The sequence below is a fragment of the Ambystoma mexicanum genome, chromosome 3p (genome assembly GCF_040938575.1).
Source record: "Ambystoma mexicanum isolate Mex_15411 chromosome 3p, UKY_AmexF1_1, whole genome shotgun sequence".
NCBI classification, from domain to species: Eukaryota; Metazoa; Chordata; class Amphibia; order Caudata; family Ambystomatidae; genus Ambystoma; species Ambystoma mexicanum.
Window position 1 is genome coordinate 351,694,782 of NC_090925.1, and position 17,173 is coordinate 351,711,954.

Below are 17,173 nucleotides of genomic sequence, written 5' to 3' on the forward strand. Positions count from 1 at the left end.
GTGTATCGATAGCCAACTTCTTCGCTACGAAAAGCAAGCCTCAGCAAGAGGAAGACAAAGCGGAGATATCGGATGCTGAATTACTAGAAGGTACCTCCCAAGAGCTGAACCACGAAAATGATAAGGACTCTCTGCGTAAACTCGCCTTCCTGAAAAGATGGCACTTAAAAGTGGAAAGACCTGGCTCTGCTAACTCTGCGGATGTTGCTAAGTCCAACCTGCATCAAAGGTCCACGCCAATTCCTTACGACCAAGTGCAGAACGCACTCAACTTGGCCGTAGGTAAACCAACCACGGACCAGGGGCAAAGTGACTCTGTACCCCACACGAAGAACCATAGTCAGAAGGATTATCCAAGTAAAGTTTCAAAAAACATCAGCGAGCAAGACTCAAGGAGCGAAGCCTCCCCTCTGGATAGATCCATGGAAGAGAATACAGCTAGTGAACGCATCACGCCCAAGCTGCGGCAGCCGCTGTCTATACCACAGGACCGAAATCAAACCCCCGTCATCAATACCGCAGCAGGCCCCCAATCTCCATCACCAAAAAGGAAACCAGATCTTATGGTTCTCATGTCGTCATTCACCATAGCCCTTGCTCCTTTCACCAAGTTGTACGAAGCGCTAAATGACTCGGCTAAAGACCAAGCTACCCTACTGGCGCAGATGCAAACTCGGCTTTCCTTCATTGAAGGTTACATCACAGCTAAAGTAAACAAAAAAGGATCTCCAAGAGAAGACACACTGACTCCGGGCTACCTCGCAGTACCCACAAAGTGCTCGAGAAACACCCAAACTGAAGAGACGGTACCCAAAATCTTCAACTTCACAGGGAAATCGGACAAAGAAATCAGAACAGCGCCTACTAACCAAGAAAAAAAACGGGTCACTTGGTCGGCAAGTAGTGTCACCGTCAGAAGCTCCCTCTGTCAAAAGCACCATGCGGATAGCAAAAGAAAAAGCAAAACCTTCAAGCACTAAATCACTGCAAACTATTCCAAACAAAATCACAGGGAAAATGGGTCTTCGACCCCAACGGAAGAATGGATGTGCATCCTGGGCTGACGACCAATGAATCCATAATGACGATGTCAACCTGAGAGGACCTATAAAGGGGAAGACGAGCAATCTGCCAATTAGACTCAAAATCAATGAGGGCAGTCTGGCTCCCTCCTTCAAACAATCCAGTTTACCATTCGAGCCCAAACCAAGTGACCTCACTCTCTCTCTTCGACCAAAGTCTTTACGCACATCCAACAATGAAAAGATGGTTACGGATGATACCATATGGTCAATTACGGAAAGCGAGCTGATGGACGCAGCACTGAATGAAACTGAAACTTGGGAAGAACTGGAAGAGGCTGAGAAGAATCCACCACAAAAAAAGGAAGAGAAACACAATCTCTCAATCCCCTGTGCTAGCTGCCGAATGTACCAATAACAAACAAAAAAAAGAAAACAAAATCAAGGATGGCTTACCGAGACCAACCAGCCCAATCTTCCTAACACTGGAGGAAAGAAAGCTCAATCTCTTGGCGAAAAACAAAGCCAAACCATCGTCCCAGAAGCTACCAATTAGGAAAATTGAAAAGACTCATGAACGATCAAAGTCTAAGCCACGCACGGCTGCTGGGACCCAAGCATCGGGACGAGATGCCCAAAAAGAAAATCTGGAACATCAAAGGACGCACGGGCGGGCACTGCTATCTGGTCCAAACCATTGAGACCAGTCCATCAAAAAGTAAAACAGGACCGTCCATCCAAAACTCTTACCCATTGGTGCTCCAGAGTCCAGAAAAGCTCCTATAGAGAGGAGCGCTCAACTACCAGAAATCGGAGCCCAAAAAGACACTACAAATCCGAACACCCAGTTAGACCCTCGTATGTTTCAATTGATCGACGGCCGTCTAAATCTAGAAGGTCAAGATCCCCCAAACACGTAACTACTTCTGGGGAGGATAACAACGACCGCCAAACAAAAAGAGACCTCATAAGGCGCTCGGCCAGATCCACAAAGACCCGCTCTTTTGTCCTGAAAAATATTTGGAAAGAAGACGTATCTTTCATCCTCAATAGGAAAACCATCATGAAAATCTTGCACCTGGTCCCGGCGTTATCCACGCTATCGACATTACAATTGTGGAATTTCGGGACAAGAGAGTCGATAACGTCTACTTACACATACGATCCGAAACCATAAAAGCCGCCTTACATAAAGCCAAAAACAAATTGAGAGCGCTAGGATACGACCTCACAGACTACATCAGCAAAGAGGGGTCCAACCTTAAAGAACAACCCTCAAATCGCCCGGAGAGGCGCACTCCGGAAAAAAATACGAAGAACCACGGAACAACGGATCGAACGCACCAGGGAGATCGGGCTCTGTCACTAAAAAAAAGGAACCAACCAAGAGTCACTACGAGGGAACAGATCGAGGGTCTTCGACCAAGTTCTCTTGAACTAGAAAGAGTACCACCAGGCCCGCAGAAAAACTGGAATATCACCATTGAACAAGACATCGCAACCAAAGGAAAGGAGAAGTCAACCATGGAGGTTAATCTTCTTGGCACAAATGAAGATTCAAATTGTTGGGCCTGGTTGCCGAAAGCCCTATCCACAAAAGAAAGATCTTAGCAACCAAACTTACGCCAGAATAACAAGGAGCGCTCTGGCAAGCCACGAATCAGGGAACTCAATTCCAACCTTACTTTGGGATCTTGGAACACCAGAGGTTTCAACCATCTGACGCACGCCTCAGATGTCAATTTAGGATCGTCAGATATTTGGTGTTTCCAAGAAACTTGGATCCAAAACAAGCCATCTATAGAGGGCTATGTAATTACCACTTCTCCAGCCCTGAGAGGCGTTTCGGGCAGACCAAGAGCAGGTCTACTATCAGCGCTGCGAATTGGGTCCAAAAGGCGGAGCCACATATACTGGCTACTCTGATTCAACGTAGTAGCACCCAACAAAAAATAACTAAACAAAAAGGTAATCACTTACCTACTGGTCAATTTGTATTGGAATCCAACAGAATTTGCAACAGAGCAATTCTTACGAAAAATTGAAAACATTTTGAAAGACGCCCTATCGAACGAACTAATCGACTGTACTATCATCTGCGGTGACTTAAATGCCACAATCAAGATGAAGGAACATGACAACCTTCAACCTAAAACTATCAAGTCACAACTGTCAGAAAACTCACTAGAAAGAGGAAAGAAATGGGCCACCTTGATGAACAGCTTCGATCTTCACAATGCCCACTTCCTTGGCAAAGCAGCGCACCCGATCATTCCGACCTGGGAACTAGCAGGAAGACACGCAACCCTAGACCACGTCTACCTCTCCAGGAATCTCCTGTCGCAAGTCAAGGGCTTCGAGATCATCAGAACACTCAATAGTGACCACAATCTTCTGAAAATGACACTGGCCGTCCCTAGTCTAGAAGCCCACGAGAGTTACGCCGTCTTAAGAACATCAAATATTGAGACCCATGCTAACTCGACACGCCTAAGGTTGAAAGACTCTGCCATCTCGACAATAATTATGGATTACCGTCGGGTAAAAGCCTGGGACAACGAAAAAAGGGTAGGAACCACCACGGACTACTGTCCTTTACTACAGACTTATCATATCCAAGCAACCGGTATCCGTCCCAAAGGGAAGATCAATCACCGTAATAATGCGACACTTAGAGAAAAAAGGCTGGAGATGAGACGAGCCGTCCGAATGGCAAGACGGGCCCCCTCTATTACCAACATAGAAACAGCCAGGACCGCCACAAAGGCCTACAAGAACTGGCTAAAGGGCTTCAAACTTGAACTATATCAGGAGGACTCGGAACAAATGCTGCAAGTACTGGCCGGCAAACAAACCAAGGCATTCTGGTCAATTCTAAAAGTCCATCAAGTGATGACCCTCTATCATCCAGTGTGCCAGAAGAAGCCTGGATCACTCACTTCTCTGCCCTCTTCGGTCCATCGGTTAAAAGGACGGAACACCTGAAACATCAAGGATCTCGATGGGAGACCAATCCCACACCGACCGAAATTGAAGCAAAAATTAAGAAACTAAAATCATCACGTGCACCCGGCCCCGACGGCCTATCAAACATGGACCTAAAACCCAACCCAGAAAACTGGTCCATTCCGATAGCTGAAATTTTCGAATAATGCACAACAACTAAATCCATTCCGAAGTCCTGGGAGACAGGAAACGTGGTGCCAATATATAAATCGGGGGATAGAAGTGACCCAAATAACTATCCCCCGATTGCACTTCTTGACTGCATCAGCAAACTTTTTGGTTCCTTCCTCCTGGACAGCTTCAAAAAATGGATGCCCTCGACAGAAGGGTGGGATAATTTCCAAACTGGCTTTAGAAAGAACATGAACACCATGGCCAACATATTCACCATCAACATACTTAAAGCCAGAGCCCAGGAAGGGGGGCCATCTCTCTGCATAGCCTTTATCGACCTATCAAAAGCATTCGACAAGGTAAACAAAGAGAAGCTTTGGACAAAACTTACTAACTGGAATTGCCCCCCTTCCTTATTGGAACCAATACAGGAGCTCTACTCGGAAACATCCATGAGAGTGAGACTCAACGGCATAGGGCAACTCTCCTCCTCAATCAGTACAACTGGTGGAGTAAAGCAGGGTTGCACCCTGGCACCGGCACTTTACAATGCCTACATAGGTGATTTTCAACACACAGAAAGGAAGGCAAAGGCTTCCCCCCCCCTCTCTTGGGTCGGAAAAAGTGAGTAGACTGCTGTATGCGGACGACATTTTAATAGATCAAACGAAGATTGGGCTCCAACGAAAATTGGACAACTTGAACGAATACCTTCAAGTAAATGACCTAGAAAGTAACACCGCAAAAACCAAAGTGATGCAACTAACCAAAGTGGCCAAACGAAAAACTCCAGAGGCTTGGTTCTTTAACAACACCCGCCTTGAAGAGGTAGAAGCCTTCAGATACCTGGGCATCATGTTCAGTAATAAAAAGAACGAGCAGCCAATGCTAGACTTCTTGATCAACAAAAACAATACCCTGTCAAACCAATTGATCATCATGGACAAAAAATATGGCCGCTTTTCGGTTAAGGCGGCGATAAATTTCTACAGGATGAAAGCAGTTCCAGCACTTACTTACGGCATGGCCGCTATGTTTGGTATTCCAGACTCAATTTGGCCAAAACTGGAAGGCTCACTTTGGAAAAAAGTCTTGCGACTGCCTACCTCGACTCCGATGACCCTCATCAGAAGGGAATTGGGTCTTACCTCACTCCAAGGCTCAATATCTCTAAACAGCCTGATGTTCTATAGAGAAGTTAGGTCATCTGTGGAAAAAATCTACACCCCGATTCAGGAAGAAATCGTGAAAGGGTCCCAATAGGTAGCTCAGAAGAGGAGCTCCTGGATAATCCAAAAAAAAAAAAAAAAACGCAAAAAAACTGAAAGAGCTGGACTGGTGTGAAACACAACTGAAAGCAGCAAATTACAAGGCTACGGCACTTCTTCCACCTTTTGCCCAAAAACTAAACGAGCCAGTCAGCTACCTTTTGAAATTCCTGAACAAATCTGCCCGCTCGACGTTCCTGAGAGCAAGAATGAATACTTTAAAAACCAATGAGGTTCTGAAAATCAGAGGAAAAGCAGCATCCGATTCCTGCCGATTCTGCCGGAACCAAGAGGCCAAGGAGAGCCTAAAACATTTGATCCTCCAGTGTCCGGGAACCAGCGACAAAAGGGAAATCCACTTGGGCCACCTCGAGTCTACTTTCTCAAAAATGGATGAGGACTATTGGTGGTCATACCTAATGAACGGGCTAAGTTGAAGACCAGTAATCGCAGTGGCAAATTTTGTACATAGTCTGAAGCTGGACGTCATATGCGACCAACTGGAATGAGCACTAAAAGGACTTAGCCCTTGACAAGTACCTGGACAAATTCATTTGGAAACTGACATGCTTCTTTTGTAAAAACTGCTAACAGTTAAACACAATAAGAATAAAAAAAAAATAAGGCGCCTTTGCTCAGGGAAGCAAGACAGCTCTTTTGCTCACGTTCATCTCCCAAGGGGTGGAGATTATCTTGCCGGGGTGTGGAGGGCAATACTTGGTGACTCCCAGGAGGTATCTCCAGTACGTCCTAATCTACTAAATCTAATCTAAAGAGCTGCCAGGTGGTTGATAAGTGTCAAAAGAAGAAGAGAGATCCAGGATGATTCTTCTGGTGGAGAGCTTGGTGTGGTGGGCAGAACACTGAAAGCTGAACATGTGGGCCAGTGTCACTTTAGTGAAGGGACGGCTGCAAAACCCAGATTGGAGAGTTGCAGAGATAATGTGTCTATGAGCAAATAGAGGGCAACTATTTCAAGTTGCAAGCTACTACCCAGGCATAAAAAAAGTCACTCATCCCCCTCAATTCTATGTCAAGACCGGAGGCTCCCATTATGCTTCTCTTTCTTTATTCACATATTTAAAGAAAGGCTCAGCAGCAAGGTATTTTTGTGCACCAAGTGTCGTATGAGTAAACATAGAAAAGGGGGGTGCACTAAATATACAATATAACAAGTAAACATACAGAGTTCTGAATGAAACAACTCCATTTCCCAGAGTTCCCTAGTGTCACCAAAGAAACATCAACATGTGACTTAGTCCTCCAATGGGTGTCCTGATCCCTTCATAAACAGTCCTAAACATGATGCGACTTCCTCTTTCTTTGCTGCTCACAGCAAGAGATAAGTACCTTCATGTTTACCTCTGTTTATGACACGTTATTTCATTTCATTGTAATTGACGTTGATATATATATATATATATTAATTGTTATTAAGAGTGTACTTTGCCTCAAATTGAATTGATTTCCTTTTGGCCATCGCCTTCGTTGTTGACTCCGACGCCAGCTGCCTTCTGCTGGCGTCGGAGACTGCGTGATTCGAAGCTGTTTCTTCCGCTTCACAGGCGGACCTCTCGGCGGGCTCGCGTCGGCTTCCCCGACCCATCGGTGCTCTCCTCGGGCTCGGGGAGGCCGGCGCGGCATCGCTACAGCCCGCAGCGCCGCTCACTAACCACCAGGGGAGCTCCTGCTCCTCCTGGTCCTTTCCTCTGTATTCCGGCGCTCGAGTGCGCATGACCGTTAAGTTATAACGGTCTTTGCGAACTCGAGCGCCGGAATCTCTCCTCAGGCGGCAGCAAAAACACACTTCTTTTCATCGCGGATCAACAGGAATTCGCACGCGAGTGCTTGAGAATATATTTACATACAGAATCTACATAATTTATTAAAAAAAAAAAAAAAAAAAAAAAAAAAGAGGAGAGAAAAATCTCCCGTTCAGCATTCTCTAAAAGATTATAACACTAAGCTGAACTGATTTTACTGGGCAGTGAGAGAAGGCGTTCTAAAACCCAGAAGACAAGACAAGACAAAAAAAAAAAAAAAAAAAAGTGAGTAAGGTGCTTTAAACTTTATTATGGCAGCGCAGTACTCACCTCAATCAGATCAGGCCTGGTCTGAGACTGAGGAAGATCACGGCTATATAGATGAGGTGGCGATGGCTAACAGCTTACAAAAGGTTCTGGGATCCTCTGGAGACCAGTATTAGAAAAGCAGTAACAGACATGCTCATTCCCATTCAACAACGCCTAGAAACTATGGAAGAGCATTTAAGAGGGACCTCCCCTCCTGGGAGGAAGAGAACGCAAAAGAGGAAGCACCTTACGGAAGGGGGATGTATACCGGCTCGCAAGAGCAGAAGCTCTACGACCCCCCCGAGCCAGCCAACAGATGCCACAGCTGCCGTTTCGGACGCCTTCTCCAGGCTGAAACAAGCCTTTATGAACAGGAAGGTAACCTCTTCCCATGAACCCTCTTACCCAGAGGAAGAAATGAGGGGAAATGTACCCTCAAGCCCGGAGAGATATGGACAGGGCACTGAAGACGACCAAAACAAGAGCGTCTACGACGCTGATCCTTCTCAATCCTCATCTGAAGAGGAAATTCAAATAGAGGGTTCAAAGCCCTCTGGTTCTGGGACTGCGGCAGACCCCATCCCCAAGAACACAACCGGAAACAAGCCTTCTGCAGAGGGGATGTTTACTCCGGAGGACCTTATGCACCCCAGATCCACAGACTGGGAACCGTCTTCAAAGACATCAAAATACATTCATTTCAGACTACGTAAGCCACTGGATAAAGAAGTCAGAGCTAGACTTCGAGCGGAATGTCCACGTCCGGATATTGCGGACAAGGTGGCTCTAACACCAGAACTAGATTCAAAGATGATTACCTTCCTAGGTAAAAACGTAAAAGACCCAAGGAAGGGCATAGACCGTGCCTGGAAGTCCTGTCAGGACAAAGTACTAGACGTGGCGGGGCCACTAGCCAAGATTTCAGATCTAGCGGAAGAAGCAATAAACTCCTCTAATTCCATTGACCCGGTAATACTCTCTGTTTGGGCTCAACGGGCAATTTGCCTGTTAGGTAACGCCAGTTGTGCTATTTCGACAGAACGCCGAAAAGGCATCCTATATAAAATAGACACCAAACTGAGCGAACTGGCAGACACAGAGTCGGGTCCAACAGCACAAGGCCTGCTTTTTGGAGATCCTTTTATGAAGGAAATGGCGAAATTCGTGGGAACATTTACAGCATTGGACAAAGCACAGGCCTCCATAAAAAGAGTCTTCGCGTCCAAGGTTTTCACCAGGGCCGGACGAGGCAGAGGTCGCTCCTCCGGCCGTTACTTTTTCGACAAAAGATCTCAACACTCCAGAGGCCAGCATAACTCCTGGCAAGAGCGCTCCGACACTTTCTTTCCCTCAAGAGGTCGTGGAAGAGGGCGCCCCTGGAGAAGAGCGGCCAGATACCCAGCCCATCAACAATCTACAGGTCAGTGTACTTATAGCAGCGCCAGCGCCACTGACTCCTATAGGTGGGAGGTTAATGATGTTTATAAATGCTTGGGATACCTTATCAGGAGACGCCTGGGTCAGGGACACAGCTCGGGGCCTGCGCCTAGAGTTTTTCGAGCAGCCCATCCAGACATGTCGCCCTACTCCAATAGTAATGTCTCAGACAGATCAAATCGCCTTAGACAGCGAAATACACAATCTTTGTCTGAAGAGAGCAATTCGCCCCTGTCAAAGCCAGGGAGGGTTTTGCAGTCCCATATTCCTAGTTCGCAGGAAAGAAAAAGTACGACCAGTCATAAACCTCAAAGCTCTCAACGAATACATCATTTACCGCCATTTCAAAATGGAAGGTATACATATGCTCAGAGATCTTCTGAGACCGAACGATTGGCTCATGCGTCTAGAACTGAAAGACGCCTACTTAACAATACCAATTCATCAGGCACATATAAATTACCTGAGATTTTCCTGGAAAAATCGAGATTGGGAGTTCACAAGCCTACCTTTCGGGCTCTCTTCAGCGCCTTGGGTTTTCACCAAGCTTCTAAGACCTGTAGTAGCTCATCTAAGAGAGCAAGGTGTTCGTCTTATTATTTTTCTAGACGACATCATTTTTATGGCACAGTCACAAGAACTAGTTCAGAAACAGACCAAACTAGCTATAGACTTGCTACACAGTCTCGGTTTCCTTATAAATTGGGAAAAGTCAGTTCTTCTTCCATCCAAGAACATGGAATTTCTGGGCTTTGTTGTGGACACCCAGAATTGTCAGCTCCGACTCCCATCAGCCAAGATCCATTCTACCAAAAGGGAGATACGCAGGATCTTACAGAAGGACCCGTTCTCTCTTCGAGAACTGGCAAGAGTGATAGGGTTACTATCCTCCTCCATTCAGGCGATATTTCCCGGCCCTCTCCACTATCGCGAATTGCAAAGACTGAAAGGCCAACACTTAAGACACAGTCTTTCATACTCTCAACTCCTAACATTATCTCCTCAAGCGAGGACAGAACTCAACTGGTGGCTCACTCACATGGAGGCCTGGAACGGCAGAGCCATTTTCGGATCTGCTCCAGATATCATCATCGAGTCAGACGCCAGCCGCTCCGGATGGGGAGCGAGATGCGGCTCCATAGCCACAGGAGGGACCTGGTCTTATCAAGAGCTAGACCTGCATATCAACTGCCTAGAACTTCTGGCAGGTTCCTTTGCAGTACGCTCCTTCGCCAGAGACAGAGCGAGTTGCTGTATCTTGCTAAAAATGGACAACATTTCCGCGGTAAGATACATCAACCATCTAGGTGGCACCAAATCAAGACCTCTAGCAGAATTAGCCAAGGATTTCTGGCACTTCTGTCTGGCACATCGAATCTCAGTTACAGCAGAATACCTTCCCGGCCTATCAAATGTGGTAGCGGACTGGTACGCCCGCCACTCCACAGACTACAGCGACTGGAAGCTCGACAGAGGAGTCTTCCTCCGCCTCCAGGAGATTTGGGGCCCAATGTCCATAGATCTTTTCGCCTCCAGACTCAATACACAGCTACCAATGTTTTACAGCTGGAGACCGGATCCAGCAGCGACAGCAACAGACGCTTTTCTCCAACAATGGTCCCAAGGGGTACTCTATGCCTTCCCCCCATTCACCATGATAGCGAGGACCCTGGCGAAGGCCCGTCTGGAACATTCAGACTTAGTCCTCATAGCACCGGTCTGGACATCTCAGACCTGGTATCCAGTTCTTCTGGAACTTTCCTCGGATTTTCCAATCCTACTACCCCAATTTCCGGATCTTCTTCTGGATCCTTCGGGGCAGAGGCATCCCCTTCTTCTCAACGGTTCTCTGACCCTGGCAGCATGGAGGATTTCAGATCAAGATGGAGAACTCCAGGCATGTCACGCAGGGCGATCAGTCTCATCGAGGAAAGCTGGGCTCCTACCACCCTTAAGAGATATTCCAACTCTTGGGGCGCCTGGAGCACCTGGTGCCGGAGAAAAGGCTTACACCCAATTTCAGCACCTATAGAGGAAATCTTGAATTTCTTAGCATCTCTAGTAGAAAGAGGGCTCGCCTACAGGACAGTGAACGCATATCGTTCAGCGATCTCAGCTGGTCACGACCTCATTGAAGGAATACCAGCTGGTGAACACCACCTCGTCTGCAGATTACTAAAAGGAGTCAGACTTACAGTCCCGCCCCTTTCCCGCTATGACAAACTTTGGGATGTTAACAAAGTATTGAATCTTTTCCTTTCATGGCATCATAATGAAGAGCTATCACGTACAGCCCTCTCGGGCAAGCTTACTACTTTACTCTGCTTAGTCTCCTGCAGGAGAGTCTCTGATGTCAGAGCCCTTGACCTAGCGGGCAGAACTTTTTCTCCTGACGGTATTGTATTTCACATACACAGAAGGACGAAATGTAACTCTAGGGTAATTTCTTACCCCGCCTTCAAGGACCAGCCTAAACTTTGTCTGGTGAAATGCCTGAAAGTTTATGAAGAAAAGACAGCCCCCCTTAGGGCCTCCCCCAACGGGCAACTACTGATAGCTCTGCGTAAACCACACAAACCGGTTTCCGCTCCCACTTTAGCGCGCTGGACACTAACTCAAGCCGGGATAGATACCCAGCACTTCGGAGCTCACTCTGTGAGAGGAGCTATGGCCTCCAAAGCCTTTCAGGCCGGAGTTCGACTAGAAGACATCATGAGAATGGCAGACTGGGCAAGCGAATCAGTATTTAAACAATTCTACTTGAAACCAGTAGATCAACCGGCATCTATCGTGGTGAGTAAGCTTTAAACAAGCATAATGGGAGCCTCCGGTCTTGACATAGAATAAAGATTTTCCATAATAACTTACTAGAAAGTCTTGATTCTATTAAAGACACGGAGGCGAGCATTATCCCACCCAAAGAGAAAATAATACTGTACCTCTCTCCTAATTGTGACAATGTATCGTTATAAGTTACTAAAGCTCACAAAAGAAATGATTGCATTTTATAAGAAATAAATAACCCAATGACATTTTCTCCCACCCCGATAAGGGAACTAGGGTGTTTATATACATGAAGTAATTTTACTTTCTATCTCCTTTTTCGACAGCGCCTGCCGACAAATCCGCTTGATCAGCTGTTCAACAGATCTACCAACTACGAGTACTACCTTATCATGGACAGCCAAGTTCGCAGCTTCGAAAGAGGAAGTCGCATCATGTTTAGGACGGTTTATGAAGGGATCAGGACACCCATTGGAGGACTAAGTCACATGTTGATGTTTCTTTGGTGACACTAGGGAACTCTGGGAAATGGAGTTGTTTCATTCAGAACTCTGGAAATACTACTGTTATATTATGTTTACTTGTTATATTGTATATTTAGTGCACCCCCCTTTTCTATGTTTACTCATATTCACTTGATGCACAAAAATACCTTGCTGCTGAGCCTTTCTTTAAATATGTGAATAAAGAAAGAGAAGCATAATGCTCGCCTCCGTGTCTTTAATAGAATCAAGACTTTCTAGTAAGTTATTATGGAAAATCTTTATTCTCCACACGCACACAGCCTACCAATTCTCCCTCAACACAAGTTAGTTATCACTTGCCAGTACAACATTCGAGGCTTGCAATAGCTCTTAATCCTCTTGAAGAAGACGTTTGGAACAGTGAGGGAGGAGAAAGATGGGCTGGTAGTTTTTGGGCAGTTCGGGTCAGCAAATTGTCTCTTGAAGATGGGTGAGGTGGTGCCTATCTTGAAGAATGCAAGACACATTCTGGTAGAGAGAGTGATTCAAGAGGAATGAGAGATAGCACCAGTAACCTACTCCTAGCACTTGAATAGATCGAGGAGCAAAAGGGGTCAACTACGGCAAACAAAGGGTTGATGTTCTGGGGGATGGGAGCTAGGTCAGTAGTGGGGGGGGGAATACAAACACTGCAACGGATAGTAGCGAGGTAAGCAGAATAAAATGGGCACAAACACTGCAACGGATAGTAGCGAGGTAAGCAGAATACAATGGGCAAAGGAATAGGAGGATCTAAAAAGGTATTGATTATCTTCAATTTCTTAGATGAGAAATTGAGGGCAAAGTAATTTGCTGAGAGAGAGGAAGATACAGTACAAGGGAGAGCAGAAGCAAGCATAGCTTGGAGAATAGAAGAGTTCACATGTGTGGGAATAAGCGGCAGAAATGACTGAGTAGAAGTTGGATTTGGCAGCCTCAAGACTTGTTATGAGTGTTAGGAGAGCATTTTTAAATGCCAAAAGAAGTGGGGTAAGCAAGATTTGCACCAACAGCAAAGGTGCTGAAACATCAGCTGTAAACCAACGGATCTCTGTGGTAATCTAAGGCTGGGGCAGAGAGGGCGAGAAGGTGCGGGAGTGGTTCTCAAATGGAGAGCTAAAAACTAGGTTGAAGTCTTAAAAAGTCCTACTTCGTAGGGGAGGAACCACGGGGAGTCGAGAGGATCGTGTCTCGGCCAAGTAGGGGGTCAGAGTCTGTTGCAGAGGCGACTCCTTTGCAAACTCAGAAAGGAGTAACAAGATCGGTCTTCACAACGCTAAGCACAGTAAACAAGGATGTACCAGATTACAAACAGTAAGAATTTGGCCAAGACCTTCCAATGCAGGAGGCACTATCCAAACCATTCCAATCTCTAGGAGGGTAAAGGTAAGGTGTAGCAACACCTAGAGTGTATCTGAAGCCCACAGTGAAGCAATAGAGGAACGACATGAAATGGGCCAGAACAGGATGGAGCAGAGCTCTGGAAAAGTTGGTCTTGCAGTCCTGAGGCCCAACCCCAGCTAGTCTAGAAGTCCCAAAATCTGCTCCTTGATGCAGTGAAAAAGGTGCCAAGCTAAAAGGTAGTCAAAAATGCAGCTGAAAAGTAGCCCAAAATCTAGTGCTGCTAGGTTAATTGTTAGGGTTAAGTAGAGTTTAGTGGACTTGTGATTGCCTGGTTTAGGGTTAGAGCAAATATGCTGGGGTTTGTTTAGTGGCTAGGGTAGATCAAGCGTCAGGGTAAGTGCTAGGGTATGGGTTTAAGTGTTAAAGAAAGGGATAGAGAGGTTGGAAAGGGCTGGTGATGTTGGCGTAGGAAAGCCGTTAGCATTCGGGTGTTGGAGTTGCAGTTAGGGTAATTTTAGTAATACAGCAAGGCATACCTGCCTACATTTGAAAATCAAAATTCCTGAGATGTATGCCCCGCCCACAGCCACACAAGACTCCACCCATTTGCACATGGCTCTGCCCGCACGCCCCGCCCCGCCCTCCTGTCAAAAAGATAAACTTGGTTGTTGTAGCCCTCAGTTTGCTGACTGTAGCATTGAAAATCATGAATTCAATGCTACAATAAGCAAAATGAAGGCGGCACCGCAGCAGAAATAATGCTGCTTGCAATCCAATGACATGGATTGAAAGCACTATTATTACGGAGGTCAGAGGTCGCGTTGAGGGAGAATAAAAAAGTCAGTGAATGATGGCCGCCAGCAGCGGCCTCATATAGTGGTGCAGGCAGCGGGTACGAACATTTCCCGCCCTCCCACTTCTCCACCCGATTGGCTACCAGTGGCAACCAATCAGGTGGAGAATATGACGGGACCCGGAAAGAATGTCAAAATTCCTGACTTTTCCGGACCAATGCTTAAAATTCCGGAGTCTCCAGAAAAATTCCGGAGGTTAGGCAGGTACGCAGCAAGTGTTTGGCTTGGGGCAATGGCTATGTAATTTGCGGCGAGCTGTTAATGGGGCTGCAGATAGAAAATGAAAAGTAAAACTATTTATTTGCATTCAGTAATATGCAAATAAAATGCATTTGCACGCTGAAGGATTAGTTTTTTATAAGAATTAAGGGTAGAATTTAAGGGCTCCGACGAGCTGGCGTAGTGGGGGAAGGCGCGGCAGGTGCCCTTATGTATTAAATGCGCCCGGGATGGCACGGGCGCATTTAACAAGCCCCCACGTGAGCAAGGAGGTTTTCATTGGAATAGGGTGCTCATGCATTAGTATGCATGAACGTTCTATTCCAGCGATTAACCCCCTGCGAGGTGCCGGAGCATGGAGGGACAAAACAAACGTGGCGCTGTGCATCGCCCCCTTTTGACCAAACCAAAACAAACAAAAAAAAATAAATAAAAAAAGGTGCAAAGAAATAAGTTCACGAACCGGAACGAAAAAGGGGCGAGGAACGTCCTTGAATACAGGAGAGACAATACATGGATGAGCAATTCTCGCAGCTCAGGGAACAAGGGGTGAGAAGATAAAGGTTGCACCCTACCGTGCCACATGTCACCCCTCTCCCTGCCCCCTTCCCAGTTCTCACAACACAACGCTCGCCACAGGAAGCAGCGTTCTGGACAGAAAGTCCAGAGCGCCTGCCATTGGGCGAGGTTATGGCAGGCTTGCCGGCGTTATACAAATTGCCCTGCCCGCAAGCGTAAAGCAGAACAATGGCATTCCACACATTCCTGTTTGCAGAACACACTCCCTTTCAACTTCCGGCATTTCAATGGGTCACTTATTTGAGCGAAGTTTAATCCCCATCTCCCAAGCAGCAATTCTGCGCAGGTCTAATGCCCCGTGATTCTCCCCCCTCCCTACACGTACATGTTCGTAGCAACCAAGGTGATGCAGCCAAGGACAGCATTTGAGGCAGCGGAGGGGGCAACTAAAGCATACCCTCACTGGCCCTAGGCTATTGTAAAACGCATCGTTCCACAAGCCCGTGCTTTCTTGACTCACTGCGTCGAATGTGCAATTGTGGGGCTGTGCCCCAGACACCTCACTAAATAAGGGTTAACGACGTTTGGCTCATTAGTGTCCTGGCTTCGAGACCTGCGGCCACTCGCTGCGTTAATGTAGGTGTGTCGATGCAGTAGGCTGGCTGTTTGGGTTTCGTGCCCTAACGATCCGAAATTGTGAGCGCTTTACTGTCAGACAAGGGATTAGGCGGTTTTGGTTGGGGGACATTTCAGATGGATTGGTTTATGTTAAATCTGACATTGAACGATTGATGTGATGAAAGTGGGTGTTTGTATTGGTCGAGTCCTACCGGTTCTGACGAGTGCTTAGCTGTTGGCTTAGAAGCCTTAGAGGCATCCGATCTACGCTGAACACCCGCACAGAGAAACACCCTGCTGTTTTAAGACAAGCACCACCAGGTTATGTGGAGTTTTGTTAAATTTAGTATGTTTGCAGTGGTTGATAGGTGGTTATATGGCAGGTAGGTTAACAGCGCATAGTATGGCTGAAAGGTGAACCAACTATTCGATCTTATTGTGATGTCTTGTCATATATCCAAAAGGACAACCCTAGAATTGGAAAGCAACCCTAGAATTGGAAAGCAGCCAAGGAGGGCTCATAATTGCATATCTTGTTCTTCTATGTATCCTCTGATGAATAAGCAGCTCAGAGGTTGGAGCCTTCGAGGCAACCGGCTGGGGGGAGAAGGGGCAGGTTCGATCACAGGGGAATGGGGGGGGGGCTCCAACAACCCGCCCCATCTTAAAGTCTGGTAGTCAATCACTTGTCAGGAAGCACGGGAGGCTCTGCCCCGCAATACAGATCTTTTCAGAGGCACCAGCCAGGTAAGGATTGGATGGTGCATGTAACAAATCAGCATTAGCATCCTTTCTGTGAGGGAAACTGATGCTCACAGACTATCATGGTCCACCTATGCAGCAGGTTAGATTATTACTGGGACCACAGGAAGCCACAGAGTCCCAAGGAAGAGCGCGACACAAAAGGAAAGCTGCAACATGCACCTCTAGAATTTATCCCATACTTGGCTCCAACCATTTGCAATGGCAAGTTAAGAGACCATGCATTATTGCGAATAGAGGCAACACTGAAAGGAAAGCTCTGCACCCAATTGTTGCAGTCAAGAGGAGGAACATGCGACTGTGGGCAGATGCATCTGGTGTGCCTGAACCCTTCCCACAACTAGATCCTGGTGGATCACCCAAATACACACTTGTTCCCTCTACGTTAATCCCTCAGTGTCAATCCCGGCCCTTTGACAATCAAGATTAACTATGGCTCCATTCCCTTTGTGAGAAGAAAAGAGGGGGCTGATACTACTCCCCAAACATCTGAGTCTTCCGTCGTACGCCGTCTCCATCCACTTCCCTTTTACAAACCCCCTCAATATCACAAGATTTTGTATGGTTTATACAATGTAAAAAGACATGTATGTTTTTATACCCAGCTCGATTCCCCATTATGCCCACCAACATCAGTTAGAATGGCTTAAG

At 46.6% G+C, this 17,173-nt stretch overlaps 1 protein-coding gene across 4 annotated transcripts in view; it reads right to left on the reverse strand.

Moving 5' to 3' along the window:
• Positions 1-17,173, reverse strand: part of BCL2L1 (BCL2 like 1) — a 542,774-nt gene that overhangs the window by 72,271 nt on the left and 453,330 nt on the right. The gene's annotated exons all lie outside the window — the stretch shown is intronic.